The sequence below is a fragment of the Eleutherodactylus coqui genome, chromosome 5 (assembly GCF_035609145.1).
Source record: "Eleutherodactylus coqui strain aEleCoq1 chromosome 5, aEleCoq1.hap1, whole genome shotgun sequence".
Taxonomy (NCBI): domain Eukaryota; kingdom Metazoa; phylum Chordata; class Amphibia; order Anura; family Eleutherodactylidae; genus Eleutherodactylus; species Eleutherodactylus coqui.
This window is the reverse complement of record NC_089841.1, coordinates 47,806,100-47,818,442: the sequence shown is the minus strand read 5'-3', so window position 1 is coordinate 47,818,442 and position 12,343 is coordinate 47,806,100. Positions and strand designations below refer to the sequence as shown.

Below are 12,343 nucleotides of genomic sequence, written 5' to 3'. Positions count from 1 at the left end.
GTGGTGTCCTTTTGTGTTGCAGTCACTTGGTGTTGAACAGGGTTGTGTTCTGTGTATGTCTGTAGGGGTTGACTACACTAGGTGTGAACTGTCCAGTTCAGTGTGTTTTTTTGCTGTTTTTCCCTTGTCTGATGCTCCTGCTTATTACCACCTAGGGCGAAACAGTTGGTCCCTAGGTTCCAGCGTGTGACCATCCCTGTCGGGACGATCATGCAGCTTGTAGGCAGAGACCCACTTTCCTTTGTTGTAGTTGTCTTGTTAGTGTAAGGATTCAAAAGACAACAATGATCCTTGGTGTGGGCTTGTGAGCTTATGTATTCTGGCCAAAGTAAAAATCAATACCTTGTTCATACTTATAAATATTGCTATCTGGTTGTTTAGTATATCTGGAAAAAAAGAATCCAAAAAACCCCCAAGCATACCACCCTTTTTCACAGAGAGCACACGAATGTATTGTTTTTTTTATCATGATAAATTGAAGTGCTTCACAAAATTCAAGCTGAGTTAAGGGCAGACAGGAGGTCAACAAATGTGTAGACGAACAGCTCAAAGCAATTGTTAGATGTTACATAAGATGACAAAAAAAGGAGTCTTCTTATTAAGGAGCTGAGCTGTAATAACAAAAAATAGCATGAATTGTGCCATCCTTTTTGTAATTCCTGTAGGAGTATAAGCTTTCCCACACACATTATATAGCTTTCATCTGAACAGTTATCTCTCTGGACTCCTGCTCCCTGCAGGTGCCTCTGCTCTCTCCAGATGCCTCCGCTCTCTCCAAAGCCTCCGCTCCCTTCAGGCCCCTCCGCTCCCTGCAGACACCGCCAATCCCTCCAGACACCTCTGCTCCCCCCAGGCACCTCTACTCCTTCCAGATACCTTCAGACACTTCTGTTCCCTCAAGACACCTCTGCTCCCTTCAAACACATCTGCTCCCTCCAGGCACCTCTGCTCCCTCCAGGCACCTCTGCTCCCGCCAGACACCTTTGTTCCCTCCAGGCACCTCTGTTCCCTCCCGGCGCCTTTGTTCCCTCCAGGCACCTCTGCTCCCTCGAGGCACCTCTGTTCTCTCCAGGCACCTCTGTTCTCTCCAGGCACCTCTGTTCTCTCCAGGCACCTCTGTTCTCTCCAGGCACCTCTGTTTCCTCTAGGCACCTCTGCTCCCTCCAGGCACCTCTGATCCCTCCAGGCACCACTGCTCCCTCCAGGCACCACTGCTCCCTCCAGGCACCACTGCTACCTCTAGGCATTCCTGCCCCCTCCAGGCACCTCTGCTCCAGCCAGGCACCTCTGCTCCCGCCAGTCATCTCATCTCCCTCCAGGCGTTTCTGCTCCCTCCAGGCACTTCTGCTCCCTCCAGACACCTCTGTCTGTGGCTTACAGTATCCCCTGAGAAAATAAGGATCAGGAAGTCCAACTAACAGATCCTTATTTCCCTCAACAGCAGAGTGAGGAGGCCTCCATACAGATCAAATGATTGGGTGATTCTGCCACAACTGGCAGGTTCAGCCAATCTGTATCTAATTTATACGGCCACCATTAGGCTCCATCATATCTGGTTTCTGTTGTTTTTTGGTGGCAAGAACAGTGTTATGAACTGTGCTATATATTTTCTTGTAAAAGGAACAGAAACTTGACATAGCAGGTAAGAGTCAATGGGATGCCTTTCATGATGTAGTTGTCATAATGGTTATGACTCAATTACTAATCAGAAGCAATCAAGCTGCAGTGAATAGAGACCTAGATACAGTATTACAGAAAATCAGTTTGCTGACATGGGACTCTTTCAATAAGTATGGATTGTATGAAAGCATATATAAGCATCACCTTCACACTGGCATTGAAACATCTAGGAGATGGTATATATATATATATATATATATACCAATTTCCACCTCTTGCTGGGCAGAACACCCTTTCAATGCCAGTGACTTTAAAAGTATATGTTCCCTTGGTGGATTTAAAAAAAAACCCTCTGGATATTGCAGATAGGGAAGGTCTCAATATACCTGAGGAGGGATTAGAGCCAGGCATATGCTCAGCAATATGTAGTTTTATTTTACGTGATGTACATCTGACGGATTGCTTGAAACAGTCATGAGCCAGTTTTGAGATGTCAAAGTAATATTGTTCTATACGCTAGGAGCTATCATGTTGCCTATTCAACGCTTTTTCTTGGCAACAAATTTGTCACCTGGCTGGAGAATTCGGGTGAAGGAATCAATCTGCATAAGAGTAAGGAGATGTTTTAGTATAATTTGTTTAATGTCTAAAAATCCACACTAAAAAGTAAAAAATAAAAAAAAAAACTAAAGAAAAATTAGATAATAGAATTATAGACTAGTAGAGTTGGAAGAGACTTCCAGGGTCATTGGGTCCAACCCCCTGCTCAGTGCAGGATCACTAAATCATCCCAGACAGATGTCTGTCCAGCCTTTGTTTGAACACTTTCATTGAAGAAGAACTCCCCACCTCCCGTGGTAACCAGTTCCACTCATTGATCATCCTCACTGTCAGAAAGTGTCTTCTAATATCTAATCTGTGTCTCCTCCCTTTCAGTTTCATCCCATTGCTTCTAGTCTTTCCTCGTGCAAATGAGAATAGGGCTGATCCCTCTGCACTGTGACAGCCCTGCAGATATCTGTAGACAGCTATTAAGTCTCCTCTCACCCTTCTTTTTTGCAAGCTAAACATTCCCAAATCCTTTAACCGTTCCTCATAGGACATGATTTGCAGACCGCTCACCATCTTGGTATCTCTTCTCTGAACTTGTTCCAGTTTGTCTGTCTTTTCTAAAGTGGGGTGCCCAGAACTGGACACAGTATTCCAGATGAGGTCTGACTAAGGAAGAGTAGAGGGGGATAATGACCTCACGTGATCTAGACTCTATGCTTCTCTTAATACATCCCAGAATTGTGTTTGCCTTTTGGCTGCTGCATCACATTGTTGACTCATGTTCAGTCGATGATCTATTAGTATACCCAAATCTTTTTCACATGTGCTGCTGCTTAGCCCAACTCCTCCCATTTTGTGTGTGCATTTTTCATTTTTCTTGCCCAGATGTAGGACTTTGCATTTCTCGTTGTTAAATACCATTCGGTTAGTTGCCAACCACCGTTCAAGCTTTTCTAGATCTTTTTGAATCCCTTCTCTCTCTCTCTTCCCTAGTGTTAGCTATCCCTCCTGATGTAGTATCAGGGTGTTTCTGGTGTTGTCTGAACTGTGTCCAACAATTGAATTGTCATTTAGATTGTGCCAAATAGTCATATGTAGGTTTTGATGCTGCTATATTTTTGGCCCTGTTTATGATCCTACTGTGGTAATCGCAATGGCGCAACCTATCAGAAATACCACAACACTACTTTTATGATGAACATGCCCGTTCATCGGACTTACTATACAATTTAGTATTAATTTTGTTTGATAAAGGATCTTCAATGAGGACGATATAAAAAAGAGAGACAGAAAAGACAAGAGAGACCAAAACTATTATTATTGAGATAGGAAACAAAATCAGAAACCAAACTGAGGGAATCCTGCCAGATGATGATGAGGTCGTCTAGATATCTCTCATACCAATGGAGCTTTTGCAGAAACAGGTTATGGGAAGCATATAGACAAGACTCCTCCCATAGAGATATATAGAGATTAGTCAGGGATGGGGAGAATGATGCACCAATGGGGCAACCACAAATTTAAATATTTTTTTTGTTTTGTCAAACAAAAATTTTAAGTTAAAAAGATGTAACATGTAGAGTTGCTATAGGAATCCAGATGATGTCTGAGGGCATTTATGGCTCCACTATGTGGAATAACTGTATAAAGAGAGGAAACATCTCTGGTAATCCAAGAATGGTGAGCAGACCATTCTGATTCATCTAAAACCTGTAACAGAGCCTTGGTATCTTTAATGTAGGCTACCAGCTGTTGTGGCTGCCAACTATTGTAGCATCAGCCATTACTAGCTATAATTGGGCATAAGGGAGGAGGAAAGACGTTTTTATGAGTTTTGGGTAATGCATGGAATACAGGGCAGACCCGAGAGTATACCAACAAATGATCAGATAGTTTTTGGTCTATTTTCCCTGAGGATAAACCTTCTTGTAACAATTACATAAAGCAATTTTAAATGTTTCTGTTGGCTCAATGTTGAGTGGAGATGCTTGATACAATATAAGTACTTCATGTTCATATGAAGCTTTGGCAAGTATCCCAATAGAACCGTCCTTATCTGCCGGCTGGACTATAATAGAAGGATTGAGAGCAGTATCTTCCAGTGCTTTTCTTTAGTTTACTGATATATTATGTATTTTGTTACATTTGGAATATAAATTGGTAGGCTTTTTTTCCAGTTGAATGAGTCCGTAAGTGAAGTTCTTGTTTGGAGAGGATAGAAATCTGGATTGGATATTTTTGATTTATTAATGCTTGTAGAAAACTCATCCACAGGGAAACGAGCTCATCTTGTAAATAGATTAGAGCGAAAGTAGTTAATTGTCCATCAAACATAATTTCCAAAAGGTATAGCTCGTTATCCAGTGCTATTAAAAAATTAACTTGATCCGAAGTGATGGAATATCTGGAGCAGTGTTTTCTGTAGTAGGAATATTGGAAAAATGTTTCTTCACAGGTAATAGTTGTGTACATTTATTGACATCTTTGATTGTCTGATACAGGTTCCTATTACAGGGGATGCAAAATTAAGACCCTTCGAAAAAATAGATACCTTTGCAGAATTCAAAATGTCTGCTGCTAAATTAACAACTACCGTGTTTCCCCGATAAAAAGACCTTGTCTTATATTAATTTTTGCCCCAGAAGAGGCACAGGGTCTTATTTTCAGGGATGTCTTATACTTACCTAGCAGGCGCCGTCCGGGTTCCTCTCGCTCGTCTCCGCAGATCCAGCAGGCTTCCTTGCAGTTCTCAGCGCCAGCAGAAGATCACTTGCTGCAATGACTTCATTGAGCGGCGGAGCGATTGGCTGAGCCATAGTGCTCGAGAACCAGTCAGAGTATTTGCTTGCTTGAGGCGGGGTTTACAAACCCTGTTACCAGCAAGTGATAGTCTGCCGGCACTGAGAACTGCAAGGAAGCCTGCTTGGAACTGCGGAGACCAGCGTGACGGACCCAGACGGCACCTGCTGGGCGAGTATTCCTTTTTTTTTTCCACGTAGAGAAGCTAATTTTCGGGGTAGGGCTTATATTTCATTTTTCTACTGGTTCTCCGTTGTCATTTTCTGATGGTTTTTTGGCAGAGCGCTTGGGTGTTTGCAGAAGAAACATGAGTCTGGTGAGCTGAATAGGAACAAGCTTTATGTTTATTGGAAGCCACAAAATAATTGGAAGAATCATCTGTATCTAAAAAATCAGTGTGAACATCAGACATATCCTGATTGGAAGAAGAAAAACGCACATTTTTGCTGTGGGCATTAGATTTCTTTAAAATAGATTCTGGCTTCTTGTTAGGTGTTGTGCGCTGCAAGCGCCAATTATACACAGCATTAGTCTAGGGGCTCATTCACATGAGCGCATATACGCCGTGTACTTAGACCGGGGCGATTTTACGCACAGATTAGAGCCCTAGCTGCTCAATGCAAGCGTTCACATGGGCGAATATACGGTGCGTAAATACGCCGGCAGCACGAAATTAAAAAAAAACATACGCTGTCGGCGCATATACGCTCAAAGGTGAAAAAGATAGCTCTGGGTTTATGTTCTGGGCAAAATACGGCGGTGGACGCCATGAACAAGAGAAAGTGAATTGAGCTAGCACGCACTTTTATCAGCTACACTTTGAGGGCGGGACCATTACAATTAACCCTTTCCCCGCAGCTTTTCCCTAAAGCCCCATTGACACTGATAGATGATTGCTCATAAGTCGCTCAAACGATAGAGTGAAAGTTTTGAGCGATCATCTCTGCATACTTTATAGTAGCTAAATAGCTACTATAGAATATACAGGCAGAGCGGGACACAGCCTCAGTGGCTAATAGAATACAGCTGCTTTGCATATGTAAACAGCTGTAGCGTTCTCTGCTCTTACAGCTCGCGCCCTGCTGTGAATTCACAGCAGGACACAGGCACAGAGAATGTTATCAGCTCAACCAGCTGATCCCTCAATTCTAGCAAGCTAGACAGAATGAGAATCGCTCAAAAGACGCCTTTGAAAAATTCTCGTTGTGTCTAAAAGGGCCTTAACGCTTTGCCGTATTTTCGCTCATACGTCACTACTCTCCGTGTGCATGGCGAGAAAGCGTAAACTAGCTCTAGACGAGTGCGCAAAAACACCCGGTCGGCGGATATACGCCACCGTTAATACGTGGCGTATATGCGCTCGTGTGAATGAGCCCTATTAGTCACATATATCCCGTTCAAATTTGGATTTTTGGATAGAAGTAATAACCTCTCTAAACTAGAGGATCGTATCTTGTAAGGATTTGTGCAATGCCATATAATCTTTATGAATTTGATATACTTGTAGTGAAGATTGAGTTCCCTGGATGACTGAATCAAGGTATTTAATTAAGTTTCTTGTGTTCAAAGGAGATTATCAGCTGCATCAAATCAAGTGAACATGTAGAGTCTATCGTTCCACTGAACCAAAGAAGATTCAGGATATTCAAATGTGGGAGTCTTTTTGATTCGCCAGCCACATGGGATGCTCTCTTAGTGACATAATGTTCTAATGCAGTAACAACAGTACTTTGACGTCTCAGAATTGGCGCATGACTAAAGGTTGTTTCAGATGTGGCCTAGATGCGGTCTGTGAGCTTTAGTAATACAAACCGACATTTTCTTCCTTTACAACATCCCAGAATCTTTATATTAAATCATTTATAATTGTATCATTTATGTTACTGAATGTACTCTTGTTAGCAATAAGTGGGATGTACATCACATAAATTTAACCCATTAAGGACCAAGCACTGTAAATTTACGGCGCTTGGTCCTGGGCTTCAATTCCAGCTGATTGTAAATATATGGCGGGGGATTAAGGCCGAATGCCCACAGATGGATTACCGCTGCGGAATTCACGGCCAGACACCCACCGCGAATTCCGCAGCAATGTCCATCCATAGACATACTGTCTTAAATGATTCTTCCCTGTCCACGAATGGAAATCAGCTGCGATTTTCCGCTTGCAGGGGAGAATCGCAGCGGAAGAAATCGCACGGATGGCTTCCATTGCAGTCAATGGAAGGCCTCCATCATGGAAGTATCGCAAAAATCCACATCACAGTCCAGCACTGGAGCGTCATGCCCTGCACTGCACATCTGTACTGGCTAGCAGGCTGAGACACTTGTGGTGAATCTGGACAGGTGAGTATAGGGTCTCTGGGGGGCGCCGGGTCTGATTCCGCTGTGAGATTTCGCAGTCGGAATCCAAACCGGCCGTGGGCAGGAGGCCTTAAGTACCTGCTTCTGCAATCAATCAGAAGCAGGTTGGGTTGTCAGCTGTTAGTCACAGCTGAGAACCCAAAGGAGAAGGCCAGAGTGGTTTTTAAGCCCTTCTGCCTTCTTTCCCTAGTATTAGGGCGCCCACCCACTGGCGATTTTTTTCCCTGCGAAATTCGCAGCATTTTTTTCTCTGCAGTGGTCTATGGGACTTGTAATGTTAAAATCGCGATCGCGCAAAATCGCAATTTACCGCGAAATCGCGATTTTGCGCGATCGCGATTTTAACATTACAAGTCCCATAGACCCCTGCAGAGAAAAAAATGCTGCGAATTTCGCAGGGAAAAAAATCGCCAGTGGGTGGGCGCCCTTAGGAGGTAGTACTAAGAAGTGAAAGTGGAAGTATAACTTCCACTACGCGAGCCGGCGATCACGTGACCGCTGGGATCCTCTGGCACAGTAGAGCTGCAGGGTCCTAGCTGATCTTGATCAGTTCTGCTAGTGACTATTGTAACTGGGGCTGCTATGGATGCCCCAAGTACAGGAAAAAAGAAATAAGTACAAGTAACAAAAAACATGTGACTGTCCCCCAGAGGTCTTATATGACATCATAGGGGACATAGATGGTAAAAAGAATAATTACATAAATAAGTAGAAAAAAATACAGAATAAAACAACAAAATATGAAAGAACACTGTTGTAGGCATTTACTATAGGCCACCTGGACAAGCAGAAGATATGGATGAACTCTATCTACATCAGATGGCCAAGCTCTCCAAAAAGCATGACATAGTGATTATGGGAGATTTTACCTATACAGACATTTGTTGGAAATCTCTCTCAGGTAAAAGTAATGGATCCAACTAATTCTTATCCGCTCTCGCTGACAACTTTATCTCCAAAAGGTGGAAGAGAAAACAAGGGGCTCTGCTATCTATGACCTAATTTCTACCAACACGGAGGAAATAGTTGAGGAAGTAAGGGTGGCTGGGACCTTAGGAGGCAGTGATCATGCTATCCTTGAATTTTGGATAACAAGGGGAGGAAGACCTGAGAAAACTCAGACCTCAAGGTTGGATTTCAGAAAGGCAGATTTTAATGCACTCAGAAAGAGGGAAGGAAGAATCCAATGGCTGGATGTTCTTAAGGACAGAAATGTCCAAGAAGGTTGGGAAATATTGCAAAATGAGATTCTCAAAGCACAATCGTTAACAATCGTTAAAAGAAGGAAGAGTGGGAGGCATTTAAAGAGACCAGGATGAATGAACACAAAACTTGCAGACATGTTAAAAAGGAAGAAAAATATGTTTACAAACTGGAAAGAGGGGGCGGAATAATATCTAAAGAAGAATATAATATGTTCTGCAGAATGTAGGGCAAGTGTCAGAAAAGCCTAAGCTAATAATGAATTGAGGCTTGCAACAGATGCCAAAAGCAATAAAAAAGGATTTTGGGGGTATGTCAAAAGCAAAAGAAAAGTCAAAGATGCTATTGGATGCTTACAAGATGAAAATGGTGAATTGGTTAAGAATGATGTTGAGAAGGCCAAACTTTTAAATTCCTATTTTGTATCTGTTTCCTCTCAGAAAGTAGATGTAACATCAGCTAATCTTCCTTGTGCTATTGGGGGAATAAAAGAATGCAGGCTATCTATAAGCAAAGAGATGGTGAGGAAAAACTAATATGACAAAGAAAAAATGTTATTAGCTCCAGTTTCTGTGATATACAGTAAGTGGAAGTATGTTATTTTAACGGATTAAGAGAAAATACATTTTAATTACATATACTAACATTGAAAGTGCATTTCAAATTTTTTTTTAATGGCAGTTACATTCCAAGAGTTCTAAATTGATGGAAGAATTCCTGGCAGGTAGTTCGGTATGAAGAGAATCATGTGGTGACTTCATGAGATTGTTTTCTTTTGGCTTGCCTCTTGTAAGTGAGCATCCCTACACACACACACCAGCAGTAATCTGCAAGCATTGCTTCATTCCAAGAGCCCTAATATCTTTGTTCCATTACAGAAATATGCTCGTGGAATCTTTCTCCGTGTTCATCACTGACAGCTCCACAACTAAGAGGGGAAAAGTCCAGGAGGGAGTGGAGAAAATGGATTTTAAGGGACATGTTGCATCCGAGTAGATGGTATTTTCCAGAAGTACTGTCACCAACCGAGTGTAGTTATCATCTCTTTTGCTGCCTAAGAATCCATGAATAACTCCCTTTAAGACTTGCCAAGCTTCCTTTTCTTTTCCCTGTAAAACCTGGTCAAACGCAGGATCCTTTACAAGTTGTCGAATTTGTAGCCCAACAAAAATACCTTCCTTAACCTTTGCATCACTCAATCTAGGAGATTTGTCTCTTAAGTACTTAAATGCTTGTCCTTCGTGGTTCATACCTGACAAAGTTTTTTATCAAACCCAGCTTCATATGAAGGGGTGGAAGAACATCATCTTTTGGGTCCATGAAAGGCTTGGCTACGACATTTTTCTCGGTAGAGTCAAGATTTCTTGCAGGCCAGGCCGCTTGAATGTAATGTGATTTCCTATCCCTACTGTCCCACATACATAAAAAGCAACAGTGTTTAGTGTACCCCAGTTGCACTCCTAAGAGTGCAGCAATGACTTTTAGATCACCACAGATTTTCTACTTGTGTTCAGCATATTTGATTGAGTCGAGGAGGGCTATCATGTTTGCATAAGTCTCCGTCATGTGAACTGCATGACCAGCAGGAATAGAAGAAAGATGGTTGCCATTGTGAAGTAATATAGCTTTCAAACTAAGCTTGGAGGTGTCTATGAGTAGCCTCCATTTAGTTGGATCATGGTTCAAATTCAAACATTTCATCAAGCCATTAACGTTGCAGCAAACAGCCAGATTGTTTTTCTTCTCAAAAATAGTAAGCAGATCCCTCTGATGTTCTCTGTACTGTGAGACCCTGACATCACGTTGGAGAAGATTCCATTGCTGTAGTCTTGACCCTAGAAGTTCCGCCTTCTCCTTTGACAAGTCAAGGTCTCGAATGAGATCACTCAATTCCGCTTGACTCAGTCTGAGGGTGTATCATCTTTTTACCTCAAAGTCAGGGTCATGGGATGTGGAAGGCTTGTTGGGTTCTTCTTTTCCCACACTTTCTTCATTTTCTACTTCAAGCTCATAATGTTGGGGTGGAGTAGGAACTGGTAAACTATCTGAATGTGGAATAGGTTAAATAGCAGATGAAAGATTTGGGTATTGAACTGTTCTTGTTTTCTTCATTAACAATTCTGCCTTTATAGGCGGAGTCAAGCAGAAACAGCAGTCATCTCTATGGTTTGTAGGCTCCCACCAAACCATAGGCACAGCAACAGCCATAGATCATTTTTTTATTTTTCAGCCATTCTCGTAGTTTAACTGAACAATAGTTGCAACATATATGTGGAGCCAATGACTTATTCTGGTCCCCTACCTTCATACCAAAATAAAGATAGACAGTCTTCACAAGAGGCGTTAGTGGGTGGCGACTAATAGAATGGTATTTAACAAGGAGAAATGCAAAGTCCTACATCTGGGCAAGAAAAATGAAAAAAGCACATATAGAATGGGAGGAATTTGGCTAAGCAGCAGCACATGTGAAAAAGACTTGGGTATACTAATAGATCATAGCCTGAACATGAGTCAACAATGTGATGCAGCAGCCAAAAGGCAAACACAATACTGGGATGTATTAAGAGAAGCATAGAGTCTAGATCACGTGAGGTAATTATCCCCCTCTACTCTTTCTTGGTCAGACCTCATCTGGAATACATAGACAAACTGTTACGGTACTAGTGGGGTGCTTAGATATGCTCGGCGCCGGGCTCCCTGATCTACACCCACGCCACTGTCCCTTCCTGGAGATAGCCCTGATGGTGGACACGTCCAAGCTGCCAACTCTGACCCTACGCTTACTAGGGGGGACAGGCAGGGACCGCTGTACCTATGCAAGAGACTACTACCCACTAGCAATGACAGGAAAGGCAGATGACAAGAACCAACACAAAACAATACAAACAGAACAGAAGCAGATGGTAAGGCCTGGCTGATAACAGCGAGGTCTAGCAGACAAACTGACAGAAGCAAGATACAAACAGAGGCAGGCTGAAAAACCCTGGCTGATAACAACAAGGTAGACTAGCTAGCAGACTGAGGAAATGGCACAAAGTACCAGGGCCAGATTACCAGCAGGTTAGAGTAGCTGGACTACTCAGCAGACACTGAAAACCTGAAAATAAAAGCAAGGTCTAGCGGACAAGCTGACAGAAGCAGGATACAAACAGAGGGCACTAAAAGGCTGGACAATAATCGGCCACTCCCAGGCAGCATGAGCTAGATCTTATAGGGAGGCGGTAGGAGCCGATAGGTAGATAGACCTGTCAATCACCAGCACACTACTCAGACACATAGCAGGGTAATTAACCTGACTGGAAGGCACAGGAGATGTTAACCCTGGCTTGTCTGGACAGAACAAGGTGTGCTGGCAAAATTAACCATGAGCTGACAGGTGTAACACAAACTGGAGCAAGTTTAGAGAAGAATTACCAAGATGGTGAGCGCTCTGCAAATTATGTCCTATGAGAAACGGTTAAAGGATCTGGGAATGTTTAGTTTGCAAAGAAGAAGGCGGAGAGGAGACTTAACAGCTGTCTACAAATATCTGAAGGGCTGTCACAGTGCAGAGGGATCGTAGTAATTGTACTGACCCATAGAATAAAAATATCAGGTCGTTTTTGTTGCAGTTTGTGCACCGTAGAAACAGGACTCAGCGAAAGATGGTGGAATGTCGTTTTTTTTTTCCATTTCTCTCCGCTTGGAATTTTTAAAAAGTTTTTCAGTAAATTATATGGTACAATAAATAGTGCCATTGAAAAATACAACTCATCCCGCAAAAAACAAGCCCACATACAGCGACGGCGATGGATAAATAATGGAA

General features: G+C 42.6%; 1 protein-coding gene across 1 annotated transcript in view; it reads right to left on the bottom strand.

Annotated features, from left to right (window-relative positions):
- Positions 1-12,343, bottom strand: part of SLC45A2 (solute carrier family 45 member 2) — a 126,416-nt gene that overhangs the window by 29,368 nt on the left and 84,705 nt on the right. The window lies entirely within an intron of this gene.